We start from the raw sequence: 24,894 nt of genomic DNA on the forward strand, positions 1-24,894 counted from the left end.
CCCCCCACCCCCACCTGTGAAAGAAAAGAGCAAGCTAGAAAACATTGTAAAGTCAGAGAAAGTTTTAAAACATACATTATATAATTGGTAGTGATGGAAAGGAAGTCTGAAATAAAATAAATTTAACAATTCTGGCCCAAAATTAAGCAAAAAGTTTTGGGAAACGTGTGGCTTGACATGTGGCTTGGACTACATAGGATTTGCTCTTTTTCTAGTCTTTAAATTTTGCCATGTTTACAGGGGGAAAGTTCCCATTTGTCTTCATTTTATTCAACACCATTAGTGAGATATAATTCACATTCTATATATTGTTTCCATTCAAATTCCCCTTAATAATAGCATCTGGGGTCTTAAAGGCTTAAAGATAAACAAGCGGCCATCTAGCTCAGAAGCAACAAAGCCACATGGAAGAAGCACACCAGCCTGTGTGATTATAAGGTGTTGATGGGATCAGGTATCATGCATCTAAGATCCAGAACAAAATCATACCCAATGTGAGTGGAAACCCAAAGCCCATCTATAGACAATTGGATATCCCCTCACAGAAGGGTCACAAGGAAGAGATGAGTCAGTCAGGGTGCAGTACAGTACAGATGAAACACACAACTTTCCTCTAGTTCTTTAATGCTTCCTTCCCCCCATTACCATGACCTCAATTCTACCTTACAACTTGGATTAGACCAGAACATGCACACTGTTACAGATAAGAGCCCAAAACACAGGGAATCCAGGATAGATAAAGCACTCAGGGACAACAATGAGAATAGAGATTCCAGGAGGATTAGGGTAGGGGAAGGTAGGGGGAGAAAAGAGGAACTGATCACAAGGATCAACATAAAACCCCCTCCCAGGGGATGAACAACAGAAAAGTGGGTGAAGGGTGACAGAGGACAATGTAAGATATGAAAATAATAATCTATAACTTATCAAGGGTTCATGAGGGAGGAAGGACAGGAAAGGGAGGAGGGAAATGAGCAGCTGATATTACAGGCTCAAGTAGAAAGAAAATGCTTTGAAAATGATGATGGCAGCATATGTGCAAATGTGCTTGACACAATGAATGAATGGCTTGTGATAAGAGATGTAAGAGCTCCCAATAAAAGTATAGGGGGTAAAAAGGCCCTTTAATAATTTTTTTTTCATTTAAAATCCCCTTAATTCCATTAAAGGTTCCTTAATAAAATAAGGTTTGTCAGGTTGAGAATCTATAGTGTAAGACAAAAAAAAATGTTTCTGAAGCAAAACAAGTTAATTAACTTTCCTTCTAAATTTTTCTTTCATGACTTATGATCATGTAAAATGTATTTGTCATACAAAAGAAGAGTTGGAGAAAATACACAGAAAAAAATATTTCCAATTGTTGATTTTCAAGGATGAACTCACAATAACATCCAGATGGTTGCTGTACAGGCACCTATGTAAGCTCATCTTCATATGTGAAAAGGTTAATTCCTATTCGTTTAAAACACCTCTTCAATTTTATTAGGCCCAAACCTTTCCAAATGCAAACAGGCCATATCTTTGCTTTCTTTTAAATCTGACCTGCTGATTCTTAGAGGAAATCATGAAGTCATGCCTGTTGGAACTGGTTCTACTACTTACAAATCTCCAATCTCAGATGATTCCTTAGCTCCTCAAAGGCTATCTTTTTAATGTTTTCTTTTGCTTGTTGTGGCAGTTACATAATCTCCGGTCAACTTGGGAAAAGGGGTGCAGTCTAGCCTGTCAATCAGGTCATATTCAACAATGCTTCTGCTTGGGCATGGCCTTCTGAGGATTCTGGGAACTCCTGTCTTCTTCTCTGGAGGAGGGACACACACTCTCTCTGCTTAATATTCCTGTTGACAAGCCACATGAAACCATGCTGATGACAACAGGAGCCCTGGAGCTGGAGGTACCACATGGAGACCCACAGCAGGGTTGCGATGCTTCCACTGCCAGTGGACCCACAACTGGCCTGTGATCTTCCTGCATTTTGGCATCATTGCATGTGCCGAATGCAAAGAGAAAGGAATTTATGAACTAGCATTGGACATATGGGCTAATATCAAAATTATCAACTTGATTTAGACTGGGCTGGGGTGTTTTATTAATATACATTTACTATTGGATATAAAACTCTCTCTTACACACATATGAGTGTCTCTGGACCTGTTTTTCTAGTCAATCTGGAATAACACACTCATTATTCTTGTATCATCACAATGATTATTATAAACCTTTATGATTCTGAGACCATCTTCCTTATTCTCAAAAGATTTTTCCTATTTTGTAAGGACTTCTCAATCATTTCTCATTCACCTAAAATCTTATCTAAAGTTACACATATTTATTTGCAGTAGTGTCAGATCTTGATTTGATTTGCTTATTAAGGGTATGCAATGAATCATGCATACTACTAAGGTAAAGATATCTCTCTACAAAGAAATGAATGATTTAGCAGGAACATAGGCAAATAAACTACAGTTTGATAAATTAATACAATGGACCATGCTAACACCACTCTTCAAATCTCTGAGACTAGAACTAGATAATGCCCAGCTACTACTATCAACTGCTCTGGAAAGTATATCGTTTTGAAAGATCCTGGGTAGAGTGGGAGAAAAACATGGAAGAGAACTCAAAATATTAAGAGACGAGGATTATTAGTCAGATGCAGACTGATGGGTCCCTCAAGATAATTGCCCTCAGTCACCCATCAAGTCCAGAACTAAACTCATCCCCCATGTTAGAATAATCAACAAGTTAAGATCAAAAGGGCAGCAAATGCCTTTCATCAAAGGACAAAGTTCAGAGGGTTAGGGGAACAATGAGGAATGGAAACAGGAAATAAAGGAGAAGGTTGCATACGGGTTGGTACATTGGGTGGATTATAATGAATAATTTGAAAAAATGTATATGAATTATTGAATGTACTGATGATTTGGTCTGTAAATCTTCACCCACCTCACAACAAAAACTTTTTTTAAAAAAATCCAGTTTGAGAAGTATTAATATGGCGGCAAATACAGAGTGTAGGGAAGTATATAATGGAGCCCTTGTGGTGTAGTGGGTGAAGCAGTTGGGGCTGACAAGTGCAAAGTTGACAGTCTGAACACACTCTTATGGGAGGGGGCGGGGGCAAAATCAGGCAATCTGCTCCTGCAATATTTACAGTATTGGAATCCCTACAGAATTATTCTATTCTGCTCTATAGATTGACTGTTGTAATCTATTCAATGCCAATGGATTCAGTATAGAAGCTCATGAAGGTTATCTAACTACAGCATTCAGGGAGGGTCAAATGGAGTCAGTGTTCCTATGACGTACACTCAAGTACTCTAGACCCCACCACATACTTATATGACGTTATTTATTTATTAAAGTCATCTACAAGACAAGGAAAATTCCTAGGAGAAGGTTCACATACATATTATAACCCTAGCAACTAAAAGAGCACTGAACAAGTATTTTATAAGGTAAGACAGAATGGAAGTATAAGGTACTTTAGAGTTAGACAGGCCTGGGCAGAGTTGAATAACGCATGTTGTTATTAAATGCCGCTGAGATGGAACAAAACATTACCTGGTTCTGCACTTTCCTCACAAGTGCTGCTATGCTTGAGCTCACTGTTTTAGTTACTATGTCAATACATCTGGTCAAGTTCTTCCTCTTAATGACCCTCCAATTTAATAAAGAATCCATCTTGCTTGATAATGTGTTTATAGTACATGCCTGAAAGTCTTGGCATCCTCACTTTCAAGAAGAATTTTAGCTGTACTTACTCCAAGACAGATTTGTTTGTCCCTCTGACAGTATGTCTTCCTTATTCAATGTCCAACTTTCACATGCATATGAGGTGATTTGAAAATGCCAAGGCTCGAGTCAGGCATACTTTACACTTCAAAGTGATATCCTTGCTCTTTACACTTTAACTAGGACTTGCACAGCAGCTTTGCCCAATGAAATATGTTGTTTGCTTTCTTGACTGCAACTACCATGAACATTGATTGTGATCCAAGCAAGATGAAATCCTTGACAATCTTAAACTTTTCTCTATTTATCACGATGTTGTCTATTGGTCCAGCTGTGAGGATTTTGAATTTCTTTTTTTTTTAGTTGTAATCCACACTTAATGATCCTCATAGTCGATTACCTTGGCATAGTCAATAAAATACAAGTAAAAATCTTACTGGTATTCTCTGCTTTCAGCCAAGCTCCATCTGACATCACCAATGATATCCCTGGTTTCAACCTGTCTTGTACTCATCTGTCTTAGAAGAAGTACGGCCAGAGGACTCCTTAGAGGCAAGGATGACAAGATTTCATCTTACATACTGTGGACACCTTGTCAGGAGAGACCACTCCCAGAAGGACATCATGGTTGGTAAAGGGTCTGGGTGGCGAAAAAGAGGAAGGCCCTCAATGAGATCAATGACTCAGTGGCTGCAACGGTGAGCTCAAACATGAGAACAATTGTGGAGGCAGTGCAGGACCAGGTAGTGTTCTGTTCTGCTTTCATAAGGACCCTGTGACACAATTTCACTTAACAACAACAATATTTACTGAAGGCTGTCGTCCTGGATCTTTATCATCAAATGCCTCAAATCCTCTTCACTTTGAGCAAGTAGGGCTGAGTTATTTACATACTGAAAGTTGCTAATGTTCTTTCCTCCATTCCCTGGTGCCATGTCACATAATCCAGTTTCTCTGATTATTTTTTCAGCATACAGGTAGAATAAGGTGAATGGGTACAATGCTGATGCACATCTTTCCTAATTTTAAACCAGGCAGTATCCCTTTGTTTAGTTTAAACAATTGTCTCTTGGCCTATTTATGGGTTCCACTGCAGTACAATAAAGTATTCTGTAATTCTTATTTATTTCAATGTTATGCATAGTTTGTTACGATCCACACAACTAAACACTTTTGCATGACCATAAAATATAAGTAACTATCTTTCTCATATTCTCTGCTTTCAACCAAGATCCATCTGAGGTGAGCAATAATATCACCCATTTCATGTCCTCATTGAATCTGCTTTAAAATTCAGGTAGCTCACTGTCCGTGTACTGTTGGAACTTTTTTTTTCAAATAATCTTCAGTAAAATTTAATTTGCATGCGGTATTAATGAGAGTGATTTATAATCTCTGCCTTACACAGGGTCACAAGAGTAAAAGCATAGAACTCTTCAGCCATTTGGCCAGCTGTCTTCCAAATTTCTTGGCCCAGATTGAGTGCTTCCAGTGCTTCGTCATATTTTTAAAACATTTTGATTGGGTTCTTGCCAATTCCTTGATTTCAGCTAATGCCTTTAGTGCACCTTGAACTTCTTCCTCTTGTACTATCAATTCTTGATCTTATGTTACGCTTGAAATGGAGAGATGTTGATTCACAGGCATGCTACATTGATTGAATATCATGACTGGGTCTGGGTTTTAATTCTCTATTTCCTGTGAGGTTTTCAATTAATTCACATCAGTTAAATGATCTCAGTATTATTTTAACATCTATACATGTTGATGGTTGTTGTTACATGCCACTGAGTAGATTCCAACTATAGCAACTCTATGATGGGGCTTCAAAATTTTCTTGGAAAATAAAATTATAAAATGTAATTCTTGCACAAACTTAAACAAAAAAACCTCTCATACTTACAACAGAACAAATCTCTGCTCAGTTCTCTGTCCTCTTTAGAGCCATTGTTATGTTTGAGCAATGGTGTCCTTCAGCAATGGTGTCCTGATGATATGCCCAAAGTACATAAAGTGAAGTCTCACTAACCTCACTTCTAATGAGCCTTCTAGCTGCACTTCTTCCCAGAAAGATTTGTACCTTTATTTAACAGTTCATGGTATAGCCAATATTCTTCATCAATCCATAGTTCAAAGGCAAAATTCTTTCCAATCTTTCTTAATCACTGAAAATCTTTGGCATGCATCAGAGGAGAATTAAAATATCATGACTTGGGTCAGGTGCTTCTCATCATTTTAGAGAGGCCTTTTGCAACAGTTTTGTCCTATGCAACTTGTCATTTGATTTCTTGGTTGCTGGTTTCAGGACATTGCGGATCCACATAAAATGAGAGCCTAGACAAAGAATGTACGGATGTGCTCTATACAATTGATGTATGTATATGTATGGATTGTGATAAGAGTTGTATGAGTCCCTAATAAAATGTTTTTTTTTTTAAAAACGAGAGCCGAGAAAATATCAATCTTTTCTCCTTTTATCATGATGTTGCTTATGGACATAATTGTGAAGATTTTTGCTTTCCTTAATTTAAAGCTTAATTCATACTGTAAGCTTTAATGTTTTATCAATAATGCTCCAATCTTACCTCAGTACAAGAACGATTTGTTTTAATTATGTGGCAATGTATGTTACTCACCTTTCCAACACAATCGCTAAAGACAAAAAGGGTTCATAAGCAAATGTGGTGAAGAAAGCATATGATGCCCAGCTATTAAATGATATACTGCCTGGGGGTCTTAAAGGCTTGAAGTTAAACAAGCAGCCATCTAGAGAAGTAAAAAAGTCCACATAGAAAAAGCATATCAGCCTGTGTGATCAAGAGGTGTCTATGGGGATAGGTATCAAAAACAAGTAACCAAATTGACATGAAGGAGCATACACAAAGTGGAGATTCAAACTTCGCCTGTAAGGTAATTGGACAGTCCATCCAATCGAAAGGGGTAATATATCCAGGGTGCAGTATAGCACTGTTGAAATACATAATAATCCTCTAGTTCTTTAATATTTTCTCCCCCTACTATTATGATCTTAGTTTTGCCTCATTAATCCCGTTAGACCTGCATATGTTTATGTGTATAAGTATAATTATACACATAAGTATATGCAGGCCTAACATAATTAATATTTGATGCATGAAATCCAAGATAGATTATAATCCAATGCATGAAACCTAAACCATTCAGGAATTATAATGGAATAACCATTTGGTTTATAACAGATAAACCATTCAGGAATTATAATGGAAGTAATGATTCCCTGAGGGTACAGAAAGAGAGGGAAGGGAAGGGGGAAAGTGGGAATTGATAGCAATAATGACTATATAACCCCACTTGAGGAGAATGAACAACAGAATGGCAGGTGAATGGATACATTGGATAGTGTAAGATATGGGGGTGGAGAGGAATAACAACAATAGCAATATTTAATATAATAGCAAGGGTTCTTGGTGGGTGGGGGGCTGGGATAAAAGGGAGCTGATACCAAGGAGTGCAAGAAGATAGACAAGGTTTTGAAAATGATGGAAACAATTGTGCAGTCATGCTTAATCTAATTGAACTATGTATTTTTATAATATATGTAGAGCTCACAATAAAATGGGGAAAATGAGAATAAATAAATAAATGCTCCAAGTTCTCTTATGGCAAATAAGGTTTTGCCATCTTTACATCACATGTTGGTAATGAGTGCTCTGCTAAGTCTGATGGTTGTGTTCTCCTTCATGTAGTCCAGCTTCTCAGATTACTAGCTCATCATCAAGATTGAATGAATATAGCGGGAAAAAAATGCACACGGTCACACAACTTTCCTGATTTCAAGTTGCTCTGAGCAACTGCCTCCTACTTGGTTACAGGTTAAGCATGAGCACAATTAAGGGTTCTGAAATTCTTATTTTTCGTAATACTATTCATTATTTGTTATAATCAACACAGTAGAATGTCTTTGCATAATAAAGCAAACACAAATAAATATCTTCCTGGTACCCTATGCTTTCTACTTGACATCAACAACAATATCTCTTATGTCACATCCTTTCGACACCCAGGTTGAATTTCTGGCAGTTCCATGTAAATGTATTGCTCTAACCATTTTTTAATTATGTTCCACAAAATTTTACTTGCATACAATATCGATATTGTTTACCATTTTCTGGTGGGTTACCTTTCAATGGAATGGGCAAAAATATGGATCCCTTCCAGTCTTTTGGCCAGATAGGTGTCTTCCAAATTTTTTGGCATTGACAAGTGAGTGCTTCCAGTGTTGTATCAGTTTTTTGAAATGCCTCAAATGGTAGTCTGTCAATTACTGAAGACATGGTTTTCATCAATGCCTTCAATGCAGCTTGGACTTTTTCCTTCAGTATCATTTGTTTGGGATCACATTTTTACCTCCTAATATGATTGAATGTCAATCAATTATTTTTGATACAGTGACTGTGCATCCTTTCCATATTATTTTGATGCTACCTATATTATTCAATATTTTACCTATGGAATCTTCAATTGTTGTGAGGCCTGAATTTTTCAGCTTGAGATATGCTGAGAGTGCATACAATACTTTAGTTTCTGGAGCTGTCCTTTGGAAGATTTTTATTTTTTACTCTTTTCATTATTTCTTACATTCACTTTGCCTACTTTACGTTCAAGGTTTAGAGAGTGTCTTCTGACATCCAGTTTGGTCTTAGAATTCTCTTTCCTTTTTCAAAATGAAATTTAACTTTCTGTATGTTTGATGTAATCTCACAACTCTTCTGGTTCTTTCATTAGTGATCAATGTGTCAAATCTATTACCTTTTAAATGATTATCAATTGGAAGTTAATATATATATCAAGCAGAATTGTAGAATTGCTACATTCTTTTTCTTCCTGAACTCCTTGACATCATCTCCCTTTTACTCCCCCCACCTCCGTCACACACCACCACCACTTTACTCTCCCTGCTCTACAATCTCTTATTATACTTCCTGTCCCTATAGGTTCATCTGTCCTGAGTTTCATATACAAAACCCCCCCCAGAAAAACATATAGCACAACTTCAAGAGGGTGACCTCCAGTGACAAAACATCTTTGAGATCCACCCTCATATGAATGAACAAAAACAAAACAAAAATAGAGAAAATGTTGAAAACTAGATCAGGTCCAGCATGCATCGGAGAGGGGATCAACTGACAGTTGTAACTGTTCAAGCAGATAAAATGCCTTTGCTCTTCCATACTCATCTCTCCATACTCATCTCGCCAACCCCTTTCCTCCCATCCCTCAATTGTGGATAGAGGGAATTCATCAGAGGCGTGTTTCCTATGTAGTTCCCACAAATGAATCTTGGGCTCTTACGAACATTCATAGTCTTCTACAAACCATAGTCTTAAATTTAGACTCTGATGCTAATCCCTCCTTCAATTTCAAATTATGTCAAATCTATTCTTGAGATGGTTTGTAAATTCAGGTAAGTCAAGGTGGTATTTCTGTTGTTTTGCTTTAATTTGCTTCAGCTTCAAGGAATTTGTATATGAGAAACTAATGGTCATTTTCCACAGCCAGCTCTTGGCCTTGTTGTGACGGATGATATTGAACTTTCGATCATCTCTTTAGGATTTGTGGTGGAGTACTGGGCTATGAGTTCAGCTACTAACTACAAGGTAAGCAGTTTGACCCCACCAACTTCCTACAGGAGAAAGAAGAGGCTTTCTAGTCTTGTAAGATTTACAGCTTTGGAAACCCAAAGGGGGCAATTCTACTTTGTAATATAGGGTGACTATGAGTCAGAACTGATTAGATAGCAATTCATTTTTTGGTGTTTGTTTGTTTTATAATCTCTTTCCGCAAATGCAATCAATTTATTTCTGCGCATTCCATCCAGCGAGGTCCACATGTACAGATGCCACTAACGTTGTTAGGAAAGGATATTATTAATGAATAAGTACCTGTTCCTACAAAATTCAATCATACTGTCTCCAGGGTGATTTTTGTCACCAAGGCCATATTTTCCAACTCCCAGCCCTTCTTTGTTTCCACCTTTTCGGCCAATCACTAGTAATGCATCTTTACCTCTTGTTTGGTCAAACTCACACTGCAGATTTTTATAAAACTCTTCATTTCTTCATCTTTAGTATTAGTGGTTGATGCATCAAGGTGAAAAAAGTTATGTTAATTGGTCTCCCTACTAGGCATACTGACAGAGTTTACTTCAGGATAGATCTTGAAATATTACTATTGATAAGGAATGCCATTCCTCTTCAATTTATTATTCCTGGTAGGTAGACCAAATAATTATATTCAAAATGGCCAGAAATAGTCTATTTTGGTTCATTTATGCCGAGGGTTATCAATCTATGTGCATTTCATTTCAATTTTGCTTACTATCAATTTTCCTAGGCTCATAGTTTGTACATACCATGTTCTGATTATCAATGAAAGTTTGCTGTTGTTTATTCCCATTTTGAGTTTACTATTAATGAAGGTCTTGAAAGCTTTACTCCATCCATGCCATTAGGTCAACTCCATTTTGAACTGGCAACTCTTCTTCAGTTGTGATTTGATTATCTTCCTGGGTAATGTTCTATTACTATTCATACAGTGTGCACTGGCAACTTCATTTTAAAAAGTAAATCACTAGGTTCTTCTTCCTAGTCGATTTTAGTCTGCGAGCTCCCCTGAAGCCTGTCCACCATGGGTGATTCTGATTGTAATTTGAAATAGCTTACTGGTATTTGAAATACTAGTAACATAGTTTCTAGAATCATAACAACACACAAGCCATCACATTATTAAAAAATGGCAGAGTATTGGAACATGTTGATAATGTTAAAAATGTTTAACAAGCCAGTTTTAACAATTAACTAAAACAGCATGTGAAAAGAATTCATGTTAGTGCCTGATACACTGAAGACATATAATAAATGTTTGATTTCTTTCCAAGATTGCTTTTAAGGGAGTTATATTTTAGTTAGAGAAGAAAATTAAAATATTCAAAAACCAATGCAGAATGAGAACATTCTAATTATGTTGTCTTTCTTTCATAATTTTTCTCAAGTGCTCAACTTAACAAATAATTAAGTTGCTTGTAATCTTTATAGTCCATTTATCCTAATCCTCTCTGCAATGTAAATTTAGTATTCATTGTTCATCTATTTGCCTAATTAACAAATCTGTGCCTATATGCCAACCTCAGATTATATTTAATGATTCAACAGAAATTTATTAAGAGCCTATTATCTATGCAAAACTGTAATTTATCATTTTCATTTAGGGTACAGTTTATGCAGATACTGCTGGCCAGCTTTTACATAGCTCCAAGATACTTAAAGTATATTATTTCTCTCTTTTTTTAAAATAATGAATATACACTGATAGATTTTATTTTAGGTCCCAAACCACAGTAGACTACAAAGAAAAGTTTATTATAGTATAAATTTAAATGATATATTTTTCAGCAATTATATTCTGCTTCAATGGGATAGTTGCGCTGTTTCATATGGGGCCACTATGGTTTGAAATAGACTCCACAGCATCTAATAACAATAACAATATTCTGGTTCTTCAAAGATTTTAAACAAAAGTTTACAAATTTTCAGAAATTTTATAAGCTGCACTAAATTGGAAAGCCTAGCTATGGAATTATATGCATTAGGTAAATATTGTGTGTCCACCAATATGTATCCCAGGTAATTCAATGTATTGAGATTTGTAAAAATATAACAAAAGATTCAAAACAATTAAAATTAAGCTTAAATAATAAAAAATATTCTTTATCCAACCAAAGAGAGCAGTATTATAAGAACCAAAACAATTATATTAGGAACTTGAATAAAGAGAGTTTTTAAATGTTTAGCTACTTCTTCCATATCCAAACAAACACCCAAACAAAACAAAGAGCCAAAACTTCACTGTTGTAGAGTTTATTCTCACTCATAATGACACTATATTGGGTTTCTGAGGCTGTAAATCTTTCTTTTTTACTTTTTATTAGGGGCTCATATAATTCTTATCACAATCCATACATATACATACATCAATTGTATAAAGCACATCCATACATTCCCTGCCCCAATCATTCTCAAAGCATTTGCTCTCCACTTAAGCTCTTTGCATCAGGTCCTCTTTTTTATTTTCCCCTCTCTCCCCAGAGGCTGTAAATCTCTATGGGAATAAATAGCCTCATCTGTCTCCCACAGAGTGGGTACTGGGCTTGAACTACCAACATTACAATTAGCAGTCCAATGCTGACCAAGCGATGACACCAAACCTCCTTAAATTAGCCAAAGGTACAATTTAAACAATATTAACATGAGAACTGTGTAAAATTCAAACAAGCAAATAATCAAATTAAATATAATGCTATAGGATACATTAGCTTAAGACGCTAAATATATTCTATTTAATCTACAGAAATTAGGAGTGAACTGGATAATTTTATAATGAAGAGCTTTTGTTATTCAATGAGGGTGGATATTTCATTGTCCAAATGTTAATTTAACAAAACATGGCATAATTTACACAAATTTTTGGTATATAAATAGAAGTAGCAGAGTTGGCACATTGACACTAGAAATATGATATTGCATTACGGAGATTTCAAAACACTGGCTTTATAATTTTTGAAAGTTATCTGAGCCCACTCCTTGGCCACACATGGAATAATATATATATAGTTCCAGGAATGGGGGAAATGTGAATACAAAATAGAGCTATAAATGCCCAAAATTTGTGGAACTAAAAAAATATGGATTCTAGTAACTTCCTCTTTGTTAGCATGGAATTCAAAAATAACACTTTAAGCTGGTAAACAAAAAAAAGTATGTCTGTTATTGAGAATCAAGGTAACCATGGGCAGAATAAAGAATTAAAATTTATAGCTTAAAAGCTGCTTCTGAGGCCTAAATTGTGACATAGGCTTGGGAAAAGTTTTGTTTTCACAGGTTATTTTTTAAAATGATCTACATCATGTGCGTATAGAAAAAATTACAGTAAAAAGAAAATCTAAATATTTAAGAAATATTTTTGAAAAAATATAAAAATTCTAAATACATAGAGCTCAGCAGAATGTCCTCAAAATTTAACAGCATTAATTTCATTTTGTTCTATTTTCCATAGGTCTTCCTCATCTTTGAAGTGAGACAGAAAAAAAGTATGTTTTAAAAAGGTATTTGAATGCTTTAACCATTCTCTAATGAAACACTATTCTGTATTCATATATTTTACCCTTTTCCTATCAAAATTTGATAATTTTCTTAAACTTCTTATAATCTTAAACCTACTACATGCTGCGATGTTTTAATATTATGACTTACTGGATATTTTTATTTATTATTAGATTGTGTTAGCATTATAAAAATCCCTTATTATATTTAATTATCTTTATAATCATTTTTTTATAGACTTGCAAAGAGGCCTTTATTTATCTAGCTCAAATAGACACTATCACAACCATAGTTACTCCTATTACTAAAATAGTTCAAATCAATGTTTGTACCACACTATCAAAAAGGGCCGTTTCTTTCCCAACCAAAGTGGTTCAGTAGAAGGTGGGTGCAGACACTGGAGCCGGCAGGACGGGTAGCCAGCCTCGGCCACTTCCAAAGAGTGGCCCAAACCCCCAAGATACGAAAACAGACAGCCCTGCGCCTCTTCCCTTACAAAACACAAAATCAGTAGTATTTGTTTCAAGCAACACGGAAGGACACTTTTCCTCTCTGAACACTGGTCCGTGGCTAAAACCCATCTGACTGCTTGGTGGGTTCCCACTGGGAGCGGGGGCAGCGCCGCAGAAGGGGGCTGTCATCTCAGAGGGCAGTTTGAGGGTGCAAGACCAGAGAAGGTGAAGGGACAGGCCCTTAAGGCAGGACACCAAGGCCGGCAACAGCCCACTGCTGTCACCAGACACTGGACCTCAGCCACCTCCCCCCTCCCTACGCTCCCACACCTCAGCAGTGGGCCCAGTGCACCTGGGGCGGGCAGACTCACTACTGGCTCTGGAGCAGCTTTGTAAGACAGAGCCACCAGTCTGTTCTAGGAGGCCCAAAGGTGCACTAACTTGGGTGGCAGCAGCAGGAGACAGGGGCAGGCCTGCCCCTCCTCCCTCGCTGTAAGGCAAGAAGCAGGAGGGTCTCAAAAACACCCCTGACATCTGGGTGCTGCCCCTTGGGTGCGGTGTGTCTATGGGGTGGGTGGACCTTGGGTATTGGCCAGTGAACCTAACTTATTGTTTACTGTTGGTGGCAGCCGAGCCAAACAGGACCCAGGTGGACTGACTCCCCACCCCTCAAGGGCAACCCTGGTTCTTCCCACTTCCCCCAGCAGCCCATGTGGGCAGGAACCTTCTACAATATGATCAGAACTTCCTGGTGCCTCCAGGCCCTGTTCTTTTATCAATTCCCGGACCTTTAATATGAGTCAGAATTGTCTTGATGGCAGTGAGTTTGAGTGACACTATACTAATTGAACATAGAATAGCACAGTATAGATTTTTGGAATGGAATTATTCAAAGTGGAGTTCTAATATGTCAAGGACAAGAGGCCATTATTGTTATGAGAAAGAAAAATTAGAGAAAACCATAGATAGATACAATAAAATCCAACAATAGGGATAGATGACTAATAATTTAGGTAAACAACTTTAAGCAATTTGTTATCAAATACATATATTTATCAACAGTTCAATGAATAGATGAAAGACTAAATATCAAAAACCTAATTTTAAAGGAAACTTAAACTTATAAACAAATAATTCTGTATGGTTTAAAAATACTTTTTAAAAATTTAGCTTACACAGAAAACAGTGAATGAATTTGTACAAAGCAAACATATTGTGTAGTCAAAACTTAGTTCAAGAAACAGAATTAAAAATAATTCCTTAGAAATATTTTGTGTCCTCTCTCAGTTTTTACTGTTGATAGTTACTGTCAAGTCAGCAAAACCTCATAAGGACCTTTTAAATAACAGAACAAAATACTGTCTGTCATCCCCTCACAGAAGGGTCACAAGGAAAGGCCAAACTAGTCAGGGAGCAGTATAGCATCAATGAAAACACAACATTCCTCTAATTGTTTAATGCTTCCCCCAACTATCATGACCCCAGTTCTATTTTCACTTAATCTTGGCCAGAAGGCCAAGAACCAATGACCCCAGTTCTACCTTAAAAATCTGGCTAGATCAGAGCATGTACACTGGTATAGATTAGAGTTCTCAACACAAAGAATCCAGGACAGATAAATCCCTCAAGACCGATAATGAGAATAGAGATGCTATGGGATTAAAGGGAAGTGGGGGCAGAGGGGAGAAGGGGGGAACCGATCACAATGATCATATACAACCTCCCCCCAAAAAAGGCAGGGTGAAGGGAGACAGTGGACGATGTAAAATATGAAAAGAAACGAAAAAAACTGTCCAGTCATGTACTACACTCACAATCCTTCTTGCATTTGAGTCAATTTTTGCAAAAACTGTCAATCAAGGAACTGACAGGCAATTGGCAGACACTTAGTGGATTCCGAAGAGTACTGGAAACAAGGAATAGATCTGACGATATCTGATAGACCTTGGTAGAATCCAGATGACTGGCAGTAAGATTAGGGATAAAGGGGGTTGTTCCCAGCAAATGTCTATGCTAAACAAAAAATAGCTGGTATGCCACAATAAAAGGGTTTGAAAGATATCAGGCACACAGTACAAACCTACTGGGAAGATCCAAAGCTAGGTATGTGCAGATTAAAGTCACCTGGGAATGCTAACAGTTCACCTGTGCATGCACACTAGAAACCAGCGACATAACACTACCAGCGTCATACACACTCCTCCTCTTTCCCCTTTCTGGCCATTTTCCAGGTGGGTTTTTGGCTCCCCCAGAAGCAGCCATTTTCAGTCAGGAACTCTTGCGTGGTCCCCAGTGCAGCCTTGCATGCTTTCAGGGGATAACGTATACTGAGACAATAACCGGAGACTTCCCTTTCCCTCATAAACGTTACTTAAACTTTAAAAAGTGCTTCTGCTGTGTGAATTCTTTCAGCATTGAGAAGCAAGAACCAAAGGGAAACATCCTAGAAACCGACTGCTGAGAAATCAGAAAGATATTTGCCTGTGTTTTATTTACTATGGAAAGGCATTTGACATCATAACACATCATACACAACACTACAAAGAAAGAACATTCCAGAATGTTTCATTGTGCTCATGAAGAACCTATACATGAATAAAGAGGCTGCAGATGTAATAGAGCAAAGGATTAAAATAGTGGGGAAAATCTTCCACTTTATTTAATCTGTACTCAGAAAATAATCATAAATGTTAAATTATCTACAGAAGAATGCAGCATTAAGATTGGAAGAAGATTCACTAACAATCTTTAATTTGTGCTTTCAGATGAAGGTAAAAGAAAAACTACCGCCAGCCTTTACTATGAACTACAACTGAATTTAAAAAAAAAAAAAAGGAAATCTTCACAACTGGGCCAAAAAACAGCAAGGTGAGAAAGAAACTGATTTGTTAAGGTTTTAATTCTACAGGAATCAACAACTAATACTATTGAAGTAGCAGTCAAGAAATTGAATGACTTATTTTATTAGACAAATATGCAAAAGATCTCTTTCAAGTGTAAAAAAAAATAGCAAAAGTGTTACTTTGAAGAAAAAGACTCACCTGACTCAACCACCTTTTCAATGGCCTCATACGCATATGAAAGACAGAAAATGAAAAAAGAAAGTTAGAAGAATGAATGTATTTAACAGGAGGTGCTGGACAAGAATACAGAATGTATGCAGCCTGGAAGGCCAGAAGGAGCAACTAATCAGTCTTGGAAGAAGCACAGTCAGAATCTTCCTGAGAAACTGAGATGGTAAGACACAGTCTTGCTTATTTTGGACACATCACCAGGAAAGAGCAATTGCTAAAGAAGGACATCATATTTGTTTAATTGGAGAGTTGGCAAAAAATGAGGAAATCCCTCCATGAAATAGACTGACTCAGAAACTGTGAAGATGATGAATTTCATTTTGTAAGAGGCAGAGCTTACTCAATGGCAAATAAAAATAATTATTATTTATACTATATTGTGCAATGTTCACCACCATCTATATCTAGGTGTGTTTCTTGATCCTATCTAAAAACCTCAAACCAAATCACCACCCTCCATTCTGACTCATAGGGAGCCATAATGCTGTTCGTCTTTACTAGAGCCAAAGGCCCCACTCTTCTCCCGCTAAGTGACCCGTGAATTCAAATTTTTGAATTTTCAGCTAGTAGCCAAAAGTGTAACCAGGGTGCAGTACACAACTAGGGCACTGCATACAAAAATGAACTACCTATTAACTTAAAATCCAGCTATTTAAAGAGGTAGCATGTAAGCAAGAACCAATGATACTGTAGGAAGCAGTCCAAGCTGCACCAAAGGCATTAGGCTACAGGAATTGACAAAATACCAACTGAAATGTTCAACAAGCTGAGAAGCACTGGAAGCATTCACTTGTCCATGCCAAGAAATTTGGAAGACTTGGCCAACTGTCTGGAACAGATCCACTCGAAAAGAGATGACCTGACAGACTGCTCAAACTATAGAACAATATCATTGATATCACATATAAGTAAAATTTTGCTAAAGATCATCAAACACTGATTGCAGCAATACATTGCCAGAAGTTCAGGCTGGATTCACAATAGGTGGTGGAACAAGGGATATCATTGCTGATGTCAGACTGATTTTGGCTGAAAGCAGAGAAGACCAGAAAGTTGATTACTTGTATTTCATTGACTATGCAAAAGCATTCAACTCTAAGGATCAAAACAAACTATAGGTAGCCTTGAGAACAATGGGGATTCCAGAACACTTCATTGTACTCATGTGGAACTTACACATGGATCAAGAGGCAGGTGTGTGAACAGAACAAGGGAATGGTGTCTGGTTTAAAATCAGGAAAGATGTGGGTTATGGTTTGTCCTATCACAATACTTATTCAATCTGTATGCTGAACAAATCACCAGAGAAGCTGGATGATGTGATGAATGCAGCATCTGGATTGGAGGAAGGCTTATTAACAACCTACAATAAGCAGATGACACACCTTGCTTGCTCTAAGTGAGGACTTTAAGCACTTGCCAATGGAGATCAAAGATTGTACCCTTCAGTATGGATTACGACTCAATACAAAGCAGACCAGAACCTTCACAAGTGGACCAAAAGGTCACATCATGATAAATGGAAAAAAGGTTGAAGTTGTCAAGGATTTCATCTTGCTTGAATCCACAATTAATGCACTTGGAAGCAGCAGTTAAAAGATTAAGTGGCAGATTGCATTGGTGAATCTGCTACAGAAGACCTCTTTAGAGTAGTGAAAAGCAAGGAGGTTCCTTTGAGGAACAAGGTGTGCCTGCCCAAGTCATGGTATTTTCAATCACCTCATATTCATGTGGAAATTGGATGGTGAAGGATGACAAAAGAAAATCGATACATTTGGATTGTATTGCTGGGGAAGAATATTGAAGTATAATGGACTGACAAAAAAGAGATCTTGGAAGAAGTATGGCCGGGGTGCTTCTTACAGTCAAAAATGGTGAGACTTATTCTACTTTGGACATATTGTAAAGAGGATATCATGCTTGGCAAAGTGAAAGGGTGGTGGAAAAGAGGAAGGCCCTCATTGAGAAGGGTTTACACAGTAGGTACAACAATGGGCTCAAGTTTAGGAACAATTGTGAGGATGGTGCAGGACTGGGCATCGTCCCTTCTGTTGTGCATTGGGTGGGTATGGGTCAGAACGGAATCATTGGCATCGGACAACAACAATAACAAGAGGTGACTGAAAATACCATGGTTTGAGTCAGGAGTTACTGTGTGTGTGCTTTCATTCCAAATTGAAGACTTCCCTTTAGTATTTCTTGTAGGACAAATCTAATTGTAATTAATGAACCTCCCTCAGTTTTTGTTTATCTGGGAATATCTTTATTTTGTCCCCATTCTTGTAATCCAGGGAAGAAAATTAAACAAAATGTATCTCCTAATTTTTGCATCTTAGTTATGTCCTGGGACCTCCCTTCAACACTTGGGCTACCTTGCAACACCAAAGTGAATGCGCATTGCACTCAGGTGGGTATTTTTTGTGCATGTATTTTGTCCTGATATATATGCCAGGGTAAGCCAAAAAGTTTCTACTAGCGTTCCAGTTCATAGGTGCAAGATTTATTCCAAAAAGGAATGTTTAGACAGTCTCTGTGGTCAGTGGATGGCTGCAGACAAGATCTACTGGAATAAATTTACCTTAGTCTTGTGAAAGTACCTTCAAAAACTGACCAAATCAAAACAGTGGTTTTCGAAGAGATCTGCAAAGCTGGTTAAGTTCAAGGAAGAGAAATCAGGTCAGGTTATGGTTACTATTTGGGGGATTCCATCATGAAAATGCACCTGCTTAATTTTCTATGGTACAGAAGCTGCCCTAAGGAGAACTTCACTGGGAGCCCTAACCTTATCTACCAAAGACTTCTGATTTTACTCTTTCACACTTTTTAGTTGTTGTTAAAGACTATTGAAAAAGAACATGATTTGAGTCTCTCAAGAATGCCAAAACTGCTAGGTTGTTTTTTTTAAGTTGTAGACTGTTTATTTATTATTAAAAGATGATTTTATTAGGGGCTCTTACAACACTTATAACAATCCATGCATCAATTGTAATCAAGCATAATTGCACATATGTTGCCATCATTATTTTCTAAACATTTACTTTCTATTTGAACCCTTGGTATCAGCTCCTCTTTTTTTTCCCTCCCTCCCCCTTCATAACCCCTTGATAAATTATTATTTTCATATCTTACACAGTTTCTATTGTTCATCCCCTTGGGAATGTGGGATGTGTGGTTATGTCAATCATTGTGATCAGTTTCCCTTTCCTCCTCTTCTCTCTCTCCCCTACCCTCCTGGTATCAATATTCCCATTTCTGTTCCTGTATTCCTTGTGTTGTGAACTATTATTTCTTTCCTGTACCTGTGTACATGCCCCAGCCTAGCCCTCAGTGAAAGGCAGGGCTGGCGTCATGATATGGGTGGGGGCAGGGTGTGTGAGGAAGTCTCAAGGAATCAGAGGAATATTGTGTGTTTCATCGGTGCTCTACTATGCCCTGGTTGACTCGTCGCTTCCTGGTAACACTTCTGTGAAGGGATATCCCATTATCTACAGATGGGTTTGGGGTCTCTGCGCCAAGCCACCTCCTTCTCAACAATATGGTTGTTTGTTTTGGGTCTTCTGGGCCTCTTACCTGAAGCCGTAGACACTTCATGATAGCACAGGCTAGTGTGCTTCTTCCATGTGGGTTTGTTGCTTCTCTGCTAGGTGGTCGCTTGTCTAACTTCAAGCATTTAAGAGCCCAAGTGCTTTATTTTTTGATAGCTGAGCAACATCAGCTTTCTTCAACATATTTGCCCATGCACCCATTGTCTTCAGTGATTGTGCCACGAGGGTGAACATCAGAGAATATCAGGTTGTTAGAAAAAAGTGTTCTTGCATTCAGGCCAGGCTTGAGCAGAGGCCCAAAGTCTGTCTACTACCTCATAGGCCAATGCTTCTATTTTTATGAGTTAATGTATTTACATATGTATTACATATGTACACATATGTACACAACCCATCCCTCCCCATTCAATAGACTTCTGGGCTTGGTGTGCCAATATGGAGTCTAGACCTCCACTCTCTCTTTTTCCTTCTTGGTAAAATTGCTGTTTTGACGCGGTGTAAATCAACGAGCACAGAACTATTCAGGGCTTTTATGTGGTATAAATGGAAGAATATAAAATTCTGTGGAGCGTAGACTGATGACACACCACCTTCAGAAGTCTATAGAATGGGGAGGGTTGGGGAAAAAATGAGGAGCCTCAAGTAGAAAGAAAATGTTTGAATATGATGACGGCAACATAATTACAAATGTGCTTGACACAATGACTGTATGGATGGATTATGATAACAGCTGTAATCATCCCAATAAAATTGTTTTAAAAATTTAAAATAAACAGTAAGGATACAGTCCAAAAAAGTCTATAAACCAAAATAGTGCATACATTGTGAAAAAATAGCTTCACATTTTAATATTTTTAAGGTTTCTGATTTTGTAGCAATTCTTTCTTACTTTCTTTTGTATATGTGGATTTCACAATTTCTTATATATACAGTGCTTTTGAAAGCATTAACTATGAGGGAAATGTTAACTCTGGCTTCTCCTTCTGTCTTTTGATGTTACATGTATGCTCCAATAGTCCTATCTGGGACCAAGAGGCTAAGAGAAGTCACAACCTTATGGAATTGTTCATCACTTCCTCCACAGCAGGCATAAGCTAAGAGGAAGGACAAATCTAGGGGAACACTCTGCTTCAGTGTTTCGGCAATTCCCACATAAGAAAGCATACACAACAACGCAGTAAGTCTGTTCTGTTTACTCCAGAGCCAGAGAACTGCACCTTTTCAAGAGGGGGTCCTGCAGGGGCAGTGACTTAGTTAATGTGGCTCTGTTAAGCAAAAGGAGCCCTGGTGACATAGTGGATACACACGAGACTGCTAGCCTCAAGGTCAGCAATTAAACACCACCAGCCAGCTCTAGAGAAGAAAGGCAAGGCTTTCTACTGTAAAGAGTAACAGTCTCAGAAACTCACAAAGGTAGTTCTACACTGGCTTATAGGGTTGCTATGAATTGCAATAAATAGCAGTGAGTTCGCAGTTTTTCTCGTCAGTCTTTCACTCGCACCAAATGACCTTTTCCTGCATGAGGCTGGTAAGAGGTGTGGGGAGGATACTAATAGGATACACCTGTGAGTCATTGGGAACAGAATTCCCTGGCGTGCCACCCTGGTTCTGTCTAAAATGAGCCCTCTGAGAAGCAAGAGGAGGGATCTAATTACCAGCAAGAGTCAGGAGTGGAGTGAGTCCTCTACACCTGAGATCACTGCACAGTGAACCTCCTGGATACACAAAACAGAGGATTCACACAGCAGCAACAGAATCAGGAGCCAGAGCATGGAATAGTAACGTTAGCAGCTGCCAGAGCAAGTGAAACTGAGTGCTTTTGTACAGGAAGCTGGCTTGCGGGGTAGGGTGCCTCTGAGCACTTGATTCAGTGAGTTGGGTTCTCTGACCCATGGAGGTTAAGCTTCATGAATTTGGGTTGAAGTTTACACCAGGGCAGTATGCCCCTTGGGGCATGTATTAGCAGACCTGAAAGAACTTTTGTAACTTGTCCTGATAAAACAACTCAACCCTGAGCATTGCTAATACAAATATTTTCTTCTTTTCAATATAGGAGAAAGATCAGGCTTTCTACTTCTGTAAAGAGTTAGTCTTGGAAACCCACAAGAGCAGTTCCACCCTGTTCTATAGGGCCGCTATGCATAGAAATAGCTTCAATGGCAGTGAATTTCTTGGTTTTCTTAAATATAGACATTCAAACCTATAATTTTCCCTGTAAGTTCTTGCTTAGATACATGCACATAATTTATAGTGTCATATTTTTGTTATTCTCTTCAAAATATATTTAAACTTCTATTGTAATTTTTTAAATTGAAGACTTAAAGTATTTTTCTTAATATCCAAATATACGGGGGGTATTTGCTTTTACTTATCTTTTTGTCTACTCTAATTCTTTAAAGCCTGTAAGATTTTAAAACTTTGGAACTTTGATGATTTTTTATGACAGCATATGGTTGTTTTTTGCCATATTTTCCAAAGCTATTTCAATTTGTATTTTCCGGGTCACACATAATACACACACACACACACACACACACAGATACACACGTATACTCATGTTTGATCAAATCTATTATTTGATATTGATCACATATTCCCTTATGAATTACTTCTATTTGTTCTATCAGGAAATATGTTGAAGTGAAATTATTTGCTTATGGCTATTCTGCCTGTAGTCTTTGTAACGTCTACACAGTGACTGGGTAGAACAAGCAAATAATCTGCAGAGGGCACTAACTCTGGAATCGATGAGTTTTGCCATTACACTGGGTAGAATTAGCCATGAAAGGCGACTACCACCACCATCAAGAAAGATGAGTCACCTGAAGTTGTGAAGGCAGCAGAACCTAGAGCATCAAGATAATGAGACAGTTTGAGAAGCTGCACCTGGGCTGTCTAAGAATGCTGCGCTTTCTGAGACAGAAGCTGAGTGCCTTTAGGCAAAAGGTTGACTTGCAGAATCCAGTGTCCTTTGGATATTTACCCAGTGCTACAGGCACTTTGTGACATTTGTCTAATCAGGACAGCTGCCAAGGACCACGTGGCTAAAAGGATGATGAGCAGAGAGGCATGTCTGTCAGCATGGTTGAGAGGAGGTGCTTCTGACAAAGGGCTGCAGCTTTAATGATTTCATTTGTTAACTTCCTGAATAAACTCCTATAATCATATTGTCAGTGTGTTCTGTGTGCCCAGTGGAGTGGATGATTGAACACTGCAAATAAGTTGAGTATCATGGTTGGTGTTAGAATAAAGAAGAAATAGAAGGCAAAGGCATGTCTGACCTCGGCCCTGTGACCTTGTGGTGCTGGATTAGTGTGGAATTGGATTCTCTTTCTCTTCCTGCTGAATCTGGATATTAAAATCTTCCTGTATTGTTTTTTTCTTAGTTCCATAAAATTTTGCTTTATATCTTTTGATGCTTTTAGGTACATATAATCTGAGAAATGTTTTATTTACTTGGAAGAAGTAATAACTCCCTTCATTCCCCTAAAATCTGCTTTGTCTCATGTCAGTATAATTATACCACATGCTTGGTTTAGTTGAAGGAGTCCTGCTAGTGTAGTGGGTTGAGTTTGGATGCCAACAGAAAGGTCAGCAGTTTGAACCCAACGGTCACTGAGAAGGTTGAGGCTTTCTGCTCCTGTAAAGACCTACAGCCCTAGAAACCGGAGGGGCTGTTCTACTCGGTTCTATAGTCATTACGAGTTGCAATCAATTAGATAGCAGTGAGTTTGACTTTTGTTTTATTGGTTTAGTTTATAAATGATCGATATTTTATACTGCTTTATGCAAATTTATAATTAGCAGTTTTTTTCTTAATCCAATATGATGATCTTTGAGTACTCTGTGTACACTTAATATAATCATGGTACATTCATTTTAAAATATATCGTGTTTGTTTCAAAACAAGTTTTTTAGCTGGCCTATACTTGTATGGTTTTCTTTTCTCAACAGTATTTTAAATTCTAACCATTGGCTCAATTAACGACACTCAATTGAATTACTTTATGCTCCAGGTTAATGATTGATAATGTTCTCTAACATAAAATTATAGTGATGCTTCTAAAGTGAGCCAGAGATATACGTAATCCATAGCTATATGAATGGATTTTGCACTCACACTTAATTCTAGCCCCAGTCTAAGAACCATTAGTTCTGATGATATGGTCCTGCTTAATGCTTGCCCTCATGAAGAGATCACGGAATATTCAGGTGCTAGAGAAAGGTGTGGTGAAGAAGTTAGATGATAACAAGCTATCAGAAAGACTATTGTCTGGCATCTTAAAGACTTGTTTTCAAACGAGCAGCCATCTAAATGAGATGTCAACTAAATCCCCATGGAAGAAGTCCCCAGCCTGTGGGATCCAAGGAATTTACATAATGAAACTGAAATTAGAGGAGGGAATTTAAATTGTGAACACCTGGTTTACAGAAGGCTGTGGATGACACTGGAAGCCTACACACCATTTGCAGGGTCCACACATGGATGAACGCAGTGGTGACTCTCCTCTAACACGGTTGGGGCTATGACTATCCTTGTTATCAGACACAGACAACTGTCCATTTGATGGTGGCAAATGAACTTAGGTTGAAATGTAAAACCTTATCATTTGAGCTCCCTTTCAGTCTTTCAAATGTAAGAGTTGTTTCAGTTTGTTTGTTTGTTTACACATGGATTAAGCCTCTCATGAATTCCCTCTGACCATAGGATATTGGAAAGTGGATTACTGAAGATGCAGTTAGGTTAGAATTTAACACCTTAACATTTTATTTCCGTTTCAATCAAATTTAAAGCTGTTATACTTTTAATATTTCATTTTCTTTTTGATTGAGGTTTTCTGTTATACATTGTTGTTGTCTTTGTATGTCTTTCTGGATATGAAATCTATAGAGACAGTAGCTGGATTGGCGGTTGCTTGAGGATATGGCAGGGAGGTTGGGGGAATGAGGA

General features: G+C 37.8%; 1 protein-coding gene across 2 annotated transcripts in view; it reads right to left on the reverse strand.

Annotated features, from left to right (window-relative positions):
• The window catches only part of ZCWPW2 (zinc finger CW-type and PWWP domain containing 2), a 149,775-nt gene that overhangs the window by 120,592 nt on the left and 4,289 nt on the right, over positions 1 to 24,894 (reverse strand). The window lies entirely within an intron of this gene.

The sequence above is a fragment of the Tenrec ecaudatus genome, chromosome 4 (genome assembly GCF_050624435.1).
Source record: "Tenrec ecaudatus isolate mTenEca1 chromosome 4, mTenEca1.hap1, whole genome shotgun sequence".
NCBI classification, from domain to species: domain Eukaryota; kingdom Metazoa; phylum Chordata; class Mammalia; order Afrosoricida; family Tenrecidae; genus Tenrec; species Tenrec ecaudatus.